This window comes from Sciurus carolinensis, chromosome 6 (assembly GCF_902686445.1).
Source record: "Sciurus carolinensis chromosome 6, mSciCar1.2, whole genome shotgun sequence".
NCBI classification, from domain to species: domain Eukaryota; kingdom Metazoa; phylum Chordata; class Mammalia; order Rodentia; family Sciuridae; genus Sciurus; species Sciurus carolinensis.
The window spans coordinates 37580350-37595635 of NC_062218.1; the positions used below are offsets into that span (position 1 = coordinate 37580350).

The following is a 15286-nucleotide window of genomic DNA, read 5'->3' on the forward strand; positions in this document are numbered from 1 at the left end:
GGCCCACCAGAAATTTTAAGAATGCACTATCTTCACGGTAAGATCACTCTTTTTTTTCACCTTCTACCAATGCTGTCCAATAAAAATATAATGCGAGTCGAAAATACTAAGCCACTTAGGTAATTATAAATAATCTAGAAGACACGTTAAACAAGTAAAAAAAATCAAGTGAAATTAGTTTTAATGTAGTTTATTTAACCCAATATGTCCAGAATAGTATCATTTCAACATGTAATTAATGTAAAAATATGAATGCGATATTTCCTAATTTTGCATGTTAGTCAAAATCCAATTTGTGTTTTACACGTAAGGCACATCTTAATAGGATTAGACACATTTAGGGTGTTTAAGAGCCTCATGTGGCTAGTGACTACAACACATTATACAACACAGTTCTAGTAATTATGTATGAGTTATTTTGCCAGGTCTAATGGCACTAATGCCAAATGAAGCATTAATGTAAGAAAAGAAAAGGAGGGAAAAATATTTACCTTTGGACTGAAATATCTTCACAAATTCTGAGTTTAGTCCTGTGATTTAAGCAGAACTTGATTTTTAAAAATCTTCATCAGAAGCCTTTCAATTAGGGTCAGAAACTCATTAAACATGTTCTCACTAATAAAACATTGTCTTTACCTAAATGAATGAGAAGAATGGCTTTAATGAAGGCAACCATGAATAAAAGGATCATTTCGAATGTTAGACAAGATTACAATTTAAAAATTAGGTGAGATGATGCTCTTTTTGTACACACTTTTTCTTTTGAATCTGGAGACTACTTACATATGAAGACTTATTCTGGGAATCCCTGATTGAAACTCAAAAGGCATTTCCAATAAAAGTACCATGACTTAGATATGGTTTGAGTGTGTCCCCCAGAGCTTGACATGATGGAAGCTTGGTGCCCAGTGTGGTGGTGTTGAGGTGTTAACATCTTAAAACCTTGGTTGTATATGACCATCAGTCCTTTCTTATCTGAACTTTGTTTTTTTAAGAGGATCCATAAACTATGCTCAAAAAACTTAAAATTATAGCTCAGCTGGTAGAGTGCTTGCCTTGCAAGCACAAGGCCCTGAGTTCAATCCCCAGTACCGCAAACAAAACAAAACAAAACCTTAAAATTAGTTACTCTGGGGGCTGGGGATACGGCTCAGTTGGTAGAGTGCTTGCCTTGCAAGCACAAGGTCCTGAGTTCAATCCCCAGCACCAAATAAAATAAAATAAAATAAAATAAAATAAAATTAGTTACTCTGGATGTTCCACTGAAGTAGATAGATGTCCCAATTCTGTCATAGGTTTTTGTTTGTACTCACACCTTTTTGTTTCCCCTCAAAACATTAATGGTGGATAGCACCCTTTCTAACACCCATAACTTTCCTGTGTGAAGACAAGAATATTCTGCATTCATGGGATGTCAGGGCATCTTTACACCCTCCTTTTATCAAATAAATCAGATAATCAGTGATATCTTTCCCTTCCTTGTTTGCTATATGTAACTTTAGCCCTATTCTTATAACAAAAGAAATGAACTTGGGGGTAAAGTAAATGAATTTAGCACTGTGATAATAACAACTAATATTTACTGAGTACTTCATTATGTACCAGCCACTGTTTCAAGAGCTTTACCTTTATCATTTTATTTAGTCTTCAACCCTGTGAAGTAGGCATTTAATATCCTCATTTTAACAGAAAAGGTGTCAAGGGCTCTGATCCATCTGGGGACGTTGTGCCAACTGGTAGGTACTAGGTACTGCAGAATGGCAAGAGGCTACACATATGGACACATGAAAATATGAGCACCATATGGGACTCCCTGACGAGAATTATCAAAAACAGCTCCTCCTCCACATTCATATCTTTTTTGTATTAATTTATGGTGAAAGGAGTGTTGGAAAACTAACTTCAGAGAGGTTGGAAAATGTGTTGTAATACAGGAAAGGGACCTTCTGTGAACAACCATAAAGATGTGTTTCCTTAAACTAGGCTTGAAAAATGTTTTCCAGGAAGACATAGATTCATTCCCTTATGATAGTTGCATCCTGGGAAAACTCTGTTTTGGTACCTAGCGTGCCAAATTGTTAGTATTTGGTTTTATTGTCTTCTCTAGTAAATTAGCTTTCTGAGGACAGAGGATACCTTTTTCATTTCTATACCTTTAGGTCCTAGCCCAGTAATTGGTCCATCATAAGCTGTAATAACAGAACTCACCTTTCCTTGGTTCACCAGTGTAGGGACGATAAAGAAGACTGGTTTTCACAACTTCATTGACCTCAAGTTTATCATTGAACCTTATGGGAGTAAAGAGTGCAGCCTTTCAAGTCCAGCTAAAAGAAATTTTTCACAAATATGATGGAAGGAATATTTGCAAACCACATATCCAACAAAAAACATGTTTCTAGAGTATATAAAGAACTCTGAAAACTCAACTATAAAAGTACAATCCTGTAAGAAAATTGGGAAAATATATGTATGGGTATATACAAAGAGCATGTAAGCTCATGAAAAAATGTTCAACATAATTATCCATTAGATAAAATTAAAACCCAAAGATATTTCATTACCCACTTACCAGACTGGCTAAAATAAAAAATGACAACAAATGTAAGAATGCTTGTAAAGATGTAAAATAGTTTAGAAAATAAGTCATTAAAATACTGTTGGTAGGAATATATAATGGTATAGTCACTACAGAAAACCACTTGACAGTTTCTAAAAAAACCGGATAACTACCATACAACTCAGCAAGGGCACTCCTGGGCATTTATCCCAGAGAAAAGATTTATGTTTGCACAAAAACCTGCAATAAATGTTTATAGCAGCTTTATTAATAATAGCCCCAAACTGGAAACAACTCAGATATTCTTCAATGAAAGAATATGCTGTGGACTACTCAGCAAGAAAAAGGAACAACTATTACTATAACAACTTTGATTGCAAAGGAATCATGTGGAATGAAATAAACCAATCTCAAAAGAATATTGTTGTACAATACCATTTATATAGCCTTGAAATGACAAAATTATAAAGATGCCGAACAGGTCGCCATGATCAGTGAGAGGGTGAGTTTTGGAGGGGAATATATATGGTTATTTAAAAAATAGGAATCCTTATGATGAAACTATTCTGTTCTTTTTAATGTAATCATGGTCACATAAATATGCACATGTGATAAAATTGCGTAGATCCTAAATATACATGCATAGGAGTGCATATAAAATTAAGGTATGTGGATTCTCTTATTGTCAATTTCCTAGATGTGATGGTCATGCAAGATATTACCACTGGGGGAAAATAGGTGAAAGTAAACAAGATTTCTCTTATCATCTCTTACAAGTACATGTAAATCTACAATTATCTTTAAATAAAAGGTCTTATAAAACTACCACATATAAATAAACCTTGTATCATCTTATTCTATCACTCCTAGTACTTCCCTAACTAATTCAGTTCACTCCTCCCCCACTGAAATCATGTCAACTGATATACTATTATGAATGAGTGGAGGCATCATTAAGATAGGAGAATTAGCTGATATGTTTGTTCTTATGGGTCTCATCTGTGTAAATTATCTTCCTCTTCTAATCTCTTGGGCCTGCTATGAAATGTAAGCCCAGACGGTGGGCACTTGAGACTCCCATCTGGAGCAGGGTTCCAAGCTATCACAGTCTCAAATAGCCAGGAATGCTACTTGAGATCTCCAGATGCCTAGTGATACTTGTTTGATGTTGATCTCTCAGCTGAACCGTAAACTCTAGAAGACAGGAATTCATTCATTCACTTTTTCATTCATTCAGAAAATAATGATTGCATGTCTACTTTATGCCAGACACTAGGTGCTGAGGATATGCAGGAGTGTGAGATTAGTAGGTGAAAGGTAATGAGACTGGAAGTAGGAAGGCTCATTTGATGGCTGTTGCAGAAGCTCTGGGTAGAAATGATGATGCTACTAAGGAGGTAGTGGAGCTGGAGAGAAGGGCCAAATTCAGTAGATATTTAGGATGAACTTAACAGAATGTATGTAAAGAATTAATGAGAGGCCAGAGATAAGGCTTTCAGAATTTTGGCTTGGTACTTCAGCCAAAGTGGGAATACCAGAAGAGATCAGGTTCAGGAAAACAGGAACTCTCTCAAATTCCATTCTGGACATTTCATTTGACACCTGGAGCATCCAAGAAGAATTGTTCAGTGGACAGTTAAATTTATGATATTGGAGCTCAGAAGAGTGTTGCTTGAGTTAGGGATTTGATGGCTAAAGCCACGGGAAGAAATGAGGTGGCTTAGAAAATTTGTATAGCAGCAGATGGAAAGAGATACATCAAATCTAATGACTGGATTGATGGAGAGAGATCTGTTTTCTTTGTTTACATAGGACTAAAACAGAGAAGCCAGTAGAAAACAAAAGGCTTAAAAGAGAGAGAGAAGACTGTCAAATGTTGCAGAGGTATCAAGTAAGTTTCTAAAGAGTCCATGAAAGTGCACTCTTCCCTGAGATTGATTGCACCAGTCCCTAGATCAGGTGTTTCCTATCTGAGGTAACTAAACAACTGAATAAACCACCACTTCTGAAATCTAGCGCACATTCACTAAGTAATCTTCTCATTATAATTTTACTGTCTAACATTGCATATTCAGAGGAACATAACAAAAAATAATAGCTAATATTTAGCACCTAGATTCCAAGTACACACTTCACATGAATTCTCATCTACTTAACTAAGCTTCAAAACAATCCTATAATGAAGGTATTGTTACTCATCTCATTTTATATATAAAAACACTGAGGTTCAGAGAGGTTGATTAATTTGCTTAAGATCACATAGTGAGCAGCCCAGTTCTAAGTCCAGAGTCCATAGCTTATATTGTCTCCAGAATAAATGGATCGCTGATGCAAACATTCCATTCTTTTTTAGTTATATTTTCTCATTATAAATCAGTAAATAGGCATTCCAATGATATTAGCAATGGGAATAACAGACTTGTGAGTGATTCAGTTGCAAGTAATTGTCAGTATTAAGAAATGAAGACAGTGAGTATAGGCAACTTTCTATAAATTTGACTAAAACTGGGAGGAATAGTTATGGGACTAGTTTGCAAGCAAGTGTATGGAAGAAGTTTTTTCTTTGCTATTGGAAAAAAAAAGTTTTTTTTTTTTTTTTTTTTTTTTAAGATGGCATAAACATCAGTATGTCAGCTAAAGACAATGAAGCAAAGGAATCCACCTGGGAAAAGGATAAAAATTGAGGGAATAATGGATTAGAGGAAGGTGGCAGATCACAAATTCAGAGGACACACATCAGAAATAATTGGAAGAAAAGCTATTTCACTAGAAATGGAAACAGATGCAGATAATGCAGGATGGGAGAACACTGGAAACTTAAGAAAGATGATCTCCATGTCCTCAGTAAAAAATGAGGAAATGTCAGCTTAAGGAAATTGACAAGGGTTATAAAAGGTGTTCTGGGAGAGAAAGCAGAGTAGGAACAGATTGGTCACAGGAGAACTGCAGGCTGGTACAGAGGCCCCAGTGAGGGTGGATCCCAGACATTTGTAGAACAACAATTTCATGACAACCTGATGTAGGAACTGAGAAGCCTGTTAGTGGGAATTTAATTTCATTATGCAGTTGAGATAGAAGGATAAAAACGGAAGAGGCCAAGAAGTTGTTTGTAGTTGAGGCTAGATGAAGAAGAGTTGAGGGGCGGGGGTGTAGCTCAGTGGCAGAGCACTTGTCTTGCACATGTGAGGCACTGGGTTCAATCCTCAGAACCACATGAAAATAAATGAAATAAAGGCATGCAAAAAAAAAAGTTGCAAAGCGAAAACAGGTGATGAAGGAAAAAGGAGATCAAGAGTCAGAAATAAAGAAATTGAAAATAAAGTGGTGGTCAGAGCATGAAATAAAAGAGTTAAAATTTTAAAGGAAGTTCTAAGTAAATAATTGCACAATTCAACTAATTGAACTAAGTGCTTGTTGGCCAGCACTAAGGTAATGTAATAGTTGGAAATATTCATTAATCGGATGATGTACCAAGTCCAAGTCTGGCACTGAAGAAACAGGAATGCCAAAGTTTAATATATCAAGCAAGAGGTATTTTGCCCTGGCATATTCTGTTTCTCTTTCTTCCTGGCTCAGTCTATTCACTGATCTTTTTGTTCGCACACAATGACTAAGATCTTTCCATTTTAACTCATAATTTTTCCTTCCTTTTAACAAGTATTTGTTGACTGCCTAGTAAAAGCCATACATTCTGTTAGGTGTCGATGACCTGTGAATGAATAAAACAAAATACAAGTCCTCAAGGAGTTTACACTTAAGTGCAGGAAATCAGACAAATAGGCAATAATAACAGAGTGCAATGGACCAAGTGTTTATTCCCCCTTAATTCATGCATTGAGATCCTAACCCCAAGATGATAGTATTAGGAAATATGGCCTTTGACGGATGATTAGGTCACAGAGATTTATGAATAGGATACCCTTTTATAAAAGAGACCCTGAAGAGATCCTTTGCTCCTTCTGTCACTGAGCTATATCCCAGCTCCCCCTGCCCCTGTTTGTTTTGTTTTGTTTTTGACAAGGTTCAGCTTATTAATTTTTCCTTTACTAAATAATGCTTTTGGTGTCAAGACTAGTCTTACGTTCTGGAGAGTTTCTCCTATATTTTTCTGGAAGTTTTGTATTTAATTCAGTATTCCATTCCATTCTGTGTTATTACATAAACTGTGACAGACTGAGGTGGTTTTTTGTTTTTGTTTTTGTTTTTTGTACCGGGGATTGAACCCCAGGGGTGTTTAACCACTGAACCATATCCCCATCCCTTTTTAAATATTTTATTTTAGATACCGGGTCTCACTGAGTTGCTAAGTGCCTTGCTAAGTGGCTGAGGCTAACTTTGAAATCCTCCTACTTCAGTCTCCCTAGCTCTTCGATTACACCTGGCTTGGGGTTCACTTTTATTTTTGCCTACAGATATCCAATTGCTTTAGTGCCATTTATTGAAAAGTCTGTCTTTCCTTCTTGGAATTACTTTTGCATCTTTCATGGAGTCTAAGTAAATAATTACAACATGCAATGTCCTAGTACTTGCACATATCTGTGACTTACAGGACTCTGAGCTATATTCCTTCTACATTTTTTTCTCCCTTTCATAATAACCTGTGAAATAATTGTCTCCATAATTTTATAGTTAAAAAACTTTCCCAAGAATACTTGCTCAGAGGCAGGATTCTATTCTTTCTTCCACAGAAGCTGCTTCGTATATATCTAGCTCTCATTTAGCACTTGCTATGTCTAAGAATTGTGTTAAGCTTGAGAATTAAGAGCTGAACAAGACTCTTCACAGCAGAAAAGCCAGAATGCTTCATTGCAGAAGAGACAGCAGCTAGACTTGAAGAATGAGCACAAATCTGCACAGAAAAGGGAAGGCAGGAAGAACATTCCAGATAGGAGGGAAAGCATGAGAAAAGCCTGACAAGTGCAGAAAAGCATCAGGAAACAGCATTTTGTTAGAGCTAAAAGGAAGGAAGCAGAAGGGAATTTTCTCTTGTTGGGCTTGAGATCTATGTGGAAATTGCACTTGGCAATGACCAGCAGGCAGTTGGTCATAGGAGTCTGGAGCTCAGGAGTGAAGTCCGGACTGGACATTGAGCTTTGACAGTTGTTACAGCATAAGTGACATTGGGCTGTCAGGGAGAAAGTATTAGAGTTAAAATGACAGAGTCAGGGAACATTTGAAACATCTGCACATTTAAGTGGTAAAAAAAGTGAATGCTGGTTTAGGAAGTAGGAGGGGATAACAGTAGAAAGTCAGAAACCAATGGAGGTCAAAATTTCTTATTTTTTCTTTTTCTGTTATGGGTAACATCTGCATAAAAAAAGATCTTCAAAGACATGTTTCAAAACCAGTTAAAATATTTTATCTAGAGTTATTATCAAATGCAATTTAAAAAGTTAAATATTCTAGGGTTTTATAATCAAGTAATTTAATAATAGTGCTAAGAATATGATATATATAGATTGAAGGAAAATTTCATTTAAATAGTTTTTTCAGAAAGCAAATGGAGTATATAACTAAGGAAACATTTTCAATTTTTAATACACAACAACTTTCACCTTCATTTTCTCAAAATAATTTGAATTTTTATTTTAAACCCAAGTACTGGTAGATCCATCTGTCTTTGAAAACAAACAACCATGCTCAATACATTGTGATACCCTTAAATGCACAGTACCCCTGTAGTGTGTTGAATACTGTTCCCCAACCCCAAATTCATATCCACTCTTATTTGGAAATATAATCTTTGTAGTTGTAATTAGTTAAGAATCTTGATATTAAATCATCCTGGGGTTAGGGTGGTCCTTAAGTCCATTGACTGGTATCTGTTTAAGAGAAAGGAGAGCGAAGATTGGAGACAGATACACGGAAGGCAGCAATGTGAACATGCAAGCAGATATTAGATGTGTCTTCAAGTCAAAGATCTCCAAAGATTGCTGAACACTGCTGGAAGCCAGGAGAGAGGCATCAGAAGGTTTCTTCCTCAGCACTTCCAGAAGGAATACACTGTACTGAAACCTTGATTTTGAACTTCTGGGTTCCATAACTGTGAGAGCAACAATTCCATTGTTTTAAGCCACCTAAATTGTGGTTGTAGGGAAGCTTTAAATTTTCTCTCTTCCTTCTGAAATCTTGATGATTTTAGTCTATGAAATAAACTGGCAATATAGACAGATTAACAGGGAAAAAAGCATATAAATTTATAAATGTGATAGCCACACCCAAAGCATAAGACTTAAAGAAAGGTCAGACAATTGAAGCTTAAGTAACATTTTGAATGTTATTGATGCAAGTCAGAGAAGGGAGGAAAATGCGCTGACCCAATGTCCTGCAAAGTTCCCAGGCAGTCATCAGAAGGCCACCTGTGGTAATCTCTGTTGGGGCTGATGTCAGACCCCCATCTCTTCCTCTTGTGAAAGATCTTTCCTTGGCAAATGGGGGACAGGGCTGTCAGAGAAAGCCTGTTTGCATCCTTTGTATGCTTCTACAGATTCAAAGTTGTAACATCTCCCCTTCCACCCCCTTCCGCCAAAGGACAGTTTTCCGAGCCATTTCTTTGTCTGCAGCTCCTCTGATTAACCATCTTGAAATATGCTAAAGAAGGATATTTTAGGAAGGGATCTTTTTGATCTCCCTCATAGTAATTTCTTACAGCAGCCCTAGGATACTAATCCAGCTCTTATCTCTTACCATCTTCCCAGGCCCCCAAAGGTAACATTATGCTGATAATCTTTATATTGATAAAAAGATATAGATTTTTTTCAATTGGCACTTATTTGGAGAGGACAGGTTTCACACAGGTATGCCAAGAGTTTTTTATTTTCCTTTTAAAAGAAGGGGCCTCTCTAAGTTGTCCAGGTTGGTCTTGAACTCCTGGGCTTAAGTGATAATTCCTGTTTTGTCCTCTTAAGTAGCTGGGACTACAGACCCACACCATCTCAACTGGCAAGAGTTAGTTTTTCAGATGATCATGATAAATTCAAATACACTCTAGTTTTACTTAAATAGCTTAAATAAATTGCCAATTATTTAGCCTTGTTCTGGCTGTGTAGTGTCAGTTCTCCTTCATCCTCTTCCAGTTAATGTTGATTAGCATTAATTCATTTAGTCAGTTAATATTTATTTCCTAAGATCAAACACTTGATTGCCTTGCCTAAGGAACAACTAAGATTGTACTAAATATGTTTATCTCCCTCTCTCTATTTTTTTTTTTTTTTTGGTAGTTCTGGGGATCAACCCAGGGCCTAGCACATGCTAGGCAAGTGCTGTGCCTCTGAGCTACACCCTCAGCTCTGATATGATGGTTCCTTTAATACTTATCAAGTATATGCTTTGGTAGATATTACTGGAATGTAAGAATTCTATCACATTAGAGCTGTTTATTTAGATAATAACTGCTGTCCTTTTAAAAGTGAAGCTTGAAATAATAAACTGCTGATCACTGTTTAACATAATAAACACAATGAAAGTCTACCAATTTTCCGACCTGGTTTTAACTAGAGGCTGGATTTTTGTAGCAAGTCATCTTTGGAGTTCAGTGTTTAATAGCATATCTTTTCAGGCTCAGTCTACATTTTTGATTTTTAAAAATATGTATTTTTTAGTTGTAGATAGAAACAATACATTTATTTTATTTTTATGTGGTGCTGAGGATCAAACCCAGTGCCTCACACGTTCCAGGTGAACACTTTACCACTGAGCCACAACCCTAGCCTCCTACACTTTTATTTTTGTCTATTGAGCATCTTTGTGGTTTTCAGGCTTCAAAGTTGATCCTAATGCAATGTTGCACTTGTATAAAATTTTGTCCTTTTTATTTCTGATACATTAGGACCCTAAGTATTAAATATTATTTTTAAGCTGTTGTGGCTACAAAGTCTCTTAAATTTTCAAGGTTTAAATTTTGAGAAGTATCCTAATTTCAAAGTATAGTTAAAATTAAAGTATCAAATAAAAGCAATAGTTAATAAAAACGTGCATTTTTATCTATTCTAAGATGAGCATTCAGAGGCCAAAATAGCCAAAGAGGAAAGAGTAGAGAGCAAAACAGGTAGGGTCATTACTACTTCATGGGGAATATAGAATTTTTACAAAAAAAATTTTTTTCTTAGTGTCTAAGATTCAGAAGCAACTTCCAAGCAAACCTTTGGAACTTAATCCAATTTTTGGCGTCCTCCCTCTGTGAATTAATATACATGATTATATGTAAGAACTTACACTTAAAACCTAGCTTTCCAAATAAGAAGTTTCACCTGAAGCAATGAAGTCCAAATTGTTATACAAATGAGCAGAGTGAAATAATCATGCTTACTATTAAAGTTATAGTTCACTATTTTCAAAACTGATAAGCAGTGTATTATCTTTGGATTTGTTCTTATGTAATATAATCATACATTAATTTTAATAACATATTGAACATTAACTTAAGTAGGAATTTCTTATGCTTGGCACTACTGAATTTGGGGCTGATAACGCTTTCACAGGGCCTGCCCTGTGATATATGAAGTGTTTAGAAGCATCCTTGGTTTCTAACCATTAGAATTCTCGTCTGTATTTGCAGCAACGAAATTGTCTCTGAAAGTTGCCAGATGTCCCTTTGAACAAAATTGCCCCTAGCTGGGAATCACCGATTTAAGCCCAGAAAGAGAACCATCCCCCCAATGTTTTATATTAAGAGAATTTATTGATTGATTGTGGTGGATCAATCCCAGACCTTGTTCATACGCTCTTATTTTGAGCAACATCCCGAGCCAAGAGCTGTTTTAAATCCTTATCTACTGCACCTGCCTCATTGTAGCTGCAGTATCTTGAACCTGTTTCTGTGGTTGTACTTACCATGCTTCATTATTATTTTAAAACATAGGGCTGTGTCCTTTCCTGTCTTTGAACTCTCCAGGACAGTGACAATGTTTTACCTCGTTTGGATCGCAGCGGGAGTCCATTAGCCGATTGACCTTTTGTGCCGGTTAACGTAAAGCACTTTCTCAAAGTAAGCGATTCTCTGCGGTTCAGTTCTTTTTAAAGATGTGGAATACCTGTTTTGCCTTATGCCTTTTAAATATTTCAAATAAAATATTAAAAAGAAGTGACCTTACTGTGAGACTTTATGATGATTCTACTTTGGGTAAGTGATCATTTTACACTACATATTTTGTTCTCCCACTTCTAGCCAGAATACAGTGGCAGAAAAAGTAACAGAACTACTCGAAAAGAAAGATCAGGTCATTAGTTTTTAAGTTCTTTAATAATGTTGCCGAAAGCAGCGTAGGCCTGATTAGTAAAGTTAACCAAAGTCCACTGAGGGTGCGTTCCAACGTTGGGTATGTAACAGTATTGCAAGAGGACTTCTAGGCTGGCTCTGTTGCTGGAAGACAAACACGCAGATATGTGTTAATTTTCGGGCCTTGACTTCGTTTCTTAAGAATTTAACTCCACCTCCCACGCCAGAATGGAAAAACAACGCCCCTATTCCCGCCTTCCACCTCCTCCCTTTTCCCTATGGTCTTCTCTTGTTACAGAAGTTGGGATTTTTTTCCTAGAGAGCTAGAAGAAAGGCAAGCACCAAGAGTGGAGTTATATTATTCGTTCATTTGTTCTGGTGGGACACCAGAGAGGAAATTACACTTTGTAACTGATTCTCTAGGGGAAGAGGACAAATGAATTCCTGAAAACTTCGGTGGCCGAGTTTGGCACCAGGTTTGATTGACAAGGACGGGCCTAGGGAAGGCGCGGAGGCGGGGCTGGGGTCTCCGGGCCCAGGCCGAGACAAAGAGGTTTGGGCTGCCACTGGGAGTGGAAAGACCCCTTGCGGGTAACCGGCTTTTGAGCTCAAAGGGGGCATTTTCTTGAGGTCTCTTTCGCATCCGGAAGGAGGGGACCAGGCAGGAAAAAGTCCAGCGCCAAGAAGGGGAGTGGGGAGGGGGCGCCGGGCCCGAGCGGGGGGGTAGCGCTGCAGTCACGTGGCGGTCGCCGCCGCCGCAGGGTTGGGGCTGTTCTTCCGGGTTGGAGGCGCAGCTTCGCGGCCCGAGCCCGGGTCTGCCAGCGCGGCGTTCCCTCGCACCCGGCGGCGCGCACGGCCGCCCGGCCTCCCTGCCCAGGTGAGCGTGGCAGCGCTGGCGGAGAGAGCAGCATGGGCACGCGCCCAGGGCGCAGCTGGGGCAGGGGGCGGCTACCGGGACCACCCAGGCCCGGGCGGGGAAGGAGACCTGTCAAGGAGCAGAAGGGGGCGGGGTCGGCAGTGCCCTAGAGACTGGGTGCGCCCGCAGGCCTGAGACTTGGGGAAGCAGAACTGTGCCTTGAGGGCCCCTTTCTTATGCCTTCCTGGAGTAACATGGAAGGGAATGGGCGGTTGGATTCGGGAACTGAGTCCCTCGGGGGCAGGGCAAAGGCGGCACCTGTGCAGGTGCAGATCTTGGAGCTTTGGAGAACCGCGATAGTCCGATGGGGTCATTTCGGCCACAAGAGCGCGGGGCGGGGTGTTGAAGAGAGAGGTCAACGAGGACTTTTGATGGGGGTGCAGCTGGCTGCTGGCGCCCCATAATTGTGCTTGAACCTTGAGGGAGTTCGGGGTGGGTACCCGACTGGAGACATGGGCGATACCAGCAAAAGTTGTGACTATGTTAGGCGGGCTGCTGGTGGTGGATGCAAGCTTCTGCGTGGCCAAGAGGGGCCTGGACTGGCGAAGGGGGGAGAGACGGCTGAGCGGGCAGCTTGGACAAAGCTGATTCAAACTCCAGAGCAGAATGATTGTTATGCAGCTTGGGCCAATGTGCTGCGGGGGAGGTTATAAATAGCGGTCCGGGGCAGGTGCTGGAGGGTGGCAGTTTAGTTGCCGAGGGAGGGGTGCGCTGATGTCGGTGGCTGTGGCACTGGTGGCTTTGGGCGAGGTCACACCGCCCGCCAGACTAAGCTTGCCTGAGTATTGTGTCCTTGTTGGTATGTCTCGCTTTTAAAAGCATGACTTGTTTATGTTTGAGGTGTCCTTTATTCGCCCTGTGGTGCCTGCAGTCCTTTAGAGGACTGCTGTCTGGAGTCTTGTAGCTCAGACTATTCAGAGGGGGTGGGACTTGTGTGCCTACTTTCTCTTATTTGAAATGTTCCCCTCATCTCACTCACCCCCTTTTTTTTGCAAAGCTTGGCTTTTTTTTTCCTTCCAGTTTGGGATAAAAAGTTATTGGTAGGCATGCTAAGGGTGACTTAAACTTTGCTGATAATATCTGTTTTCCACAAGGTTACACTGACATTTCATTTTCAAAGGAAATTTACTGAAACTGCTTGCAGAATGTGTTTATAGTTACTTAGGCTTCAGTATACCTAGCCCTAGTTATTCAGTCAAAAAATACTGAGGGATTAGGAATGTAACTCAGTGGTGGAGCGTTTTCCTAGCGTGTTCAGGAGGCCCTGGGTTCCATTCCCAATACTGCAATAAACAAAACAACAAAAACTTACTGACTTCCTCTGTTTTGTGCAAAGGACTGGGCCAGAGGTAATAACAAAGTGAATATAACAGCTAATCAGGATATTGTGTTCCTTTGATCCTCTCCACATCCTATGAGGTAGGTGTTATGATTATTCCCATTTTAAAGATGAGGAACTTGAGTACAGAGATTTAAGTGACTTGCCAACCTCACACACAGTTCACCCTCACCCTCTATGTTGTCCTCTGCTGGGTTGGCTATTTGCCTTCAACAATTTGAAATCTATCAGGGGAGATAGTTACCCAAATAATTTACATGAAATGACCACATCATGAATGCCATACTGAAAAAAAAAATTTTTTTTCTTTTCAACTTTGAGTTGTAAAATGTTCTTTTTATTGCTTCAAAGCCATAAAAGCTTTGACAAAATAGCAGAGAACTTTAAAGTGCAGATAGGGGAAATATGATCATTAAAATGGGGTGCAATCTCTGGAATATACAGATCCCAGCCACTGATGAGGTAGTTCAGATATTCCCTGAATATCTTTCAGATCATGTGTATTTAATTTAGGTTTACTGAAATGGACTGCTCTTGTCAATAAAATACTTCCTGATCTTTGCTCTCTATGTTTATAACTTGAATTATGTGGACCTTTTTTGTTTTTTGGAGAATTTGGCTTCCGAAGGCCTTGGTTGTATTGATGTCTCATGCCCTTAAGAAGGAACTGTTCAGGATCACATTATCATTTTTCAAATAGGCAGGACAAATTTTCCAGACTCCAGGCCATGAAATAGGACTTCAGCTTTAAAATACTGTAAAATCTTATCTAATCATAGGACTTCTAGAACCTAAAACCCCCCTGGAAACCTGGGCCTTTTATGCTTTTTCTTTTTTTTAGCTAGATGAGCAGAGGAGGCTCAGAGAGGTTCAGATGGAATAACCAGGGAGTGGCAAACTTGGACAATACAGGACTCTATTAGAGCCAACTTCATTCATTTGCTGATGAAGTCTCGGAGAGCTTTGTCAATCCTGTGAGAATGGTGTTTGTTGGAGAGAAACTAGGTGGGGAGGTTGGGATAAGCTGAGGTCATTCAATAAGGGTAGGAAAAAAGTCTCCCTCAAAACAAGAATTATCTTGTATTTCTTTATATCTCCAACAGTTCTTGGCATAGCTTTAATTAATTTTTTGAATGGGTGGCTGAATTTTGAATTAATTTGCTCTGCTTTCTCAGCCACAAATAACCCTATGTGTGACCCATGAATGAATGAGGAGAATATTTATGGGACTTGAGAATGCTTTGAGACTGAAATGAA

At 38.9% G+C, this 15286-nt stretch overlaps 1 protein-coding gene across 8 annotated transcripts in view; it reads left to right on the top strand.

The window, feature by feature from the left end:
• The first annotated feature begins 12068 nt into the window (after nt 1–12068).
• Nucleotides 12069–15286, top strand: part of Nnt (nicotinamide nucleotide transhydrogenase) — a 93621-nt gene continuing 90403 nt past the window's right edge. For 2 of the 8 annotated variants that reach the window (XM_047555540.1, XM_047555536.1), the window contains exons 1-2: nt 12069–12250; nt 14027–14109. The gene's annotated coding sequence lies outside the window, so the exon portion shown is untranslated. Of the gene's footprint in view, nt 12251–12493; nt 12652–14026; nt 14110–15286 lie in introns of those variants that run through there. The other 6 variants (XM_047555539.1, XM_047555535.1, XM_047555542.1 and 3 more) reach the window with 4 other exon arrangements.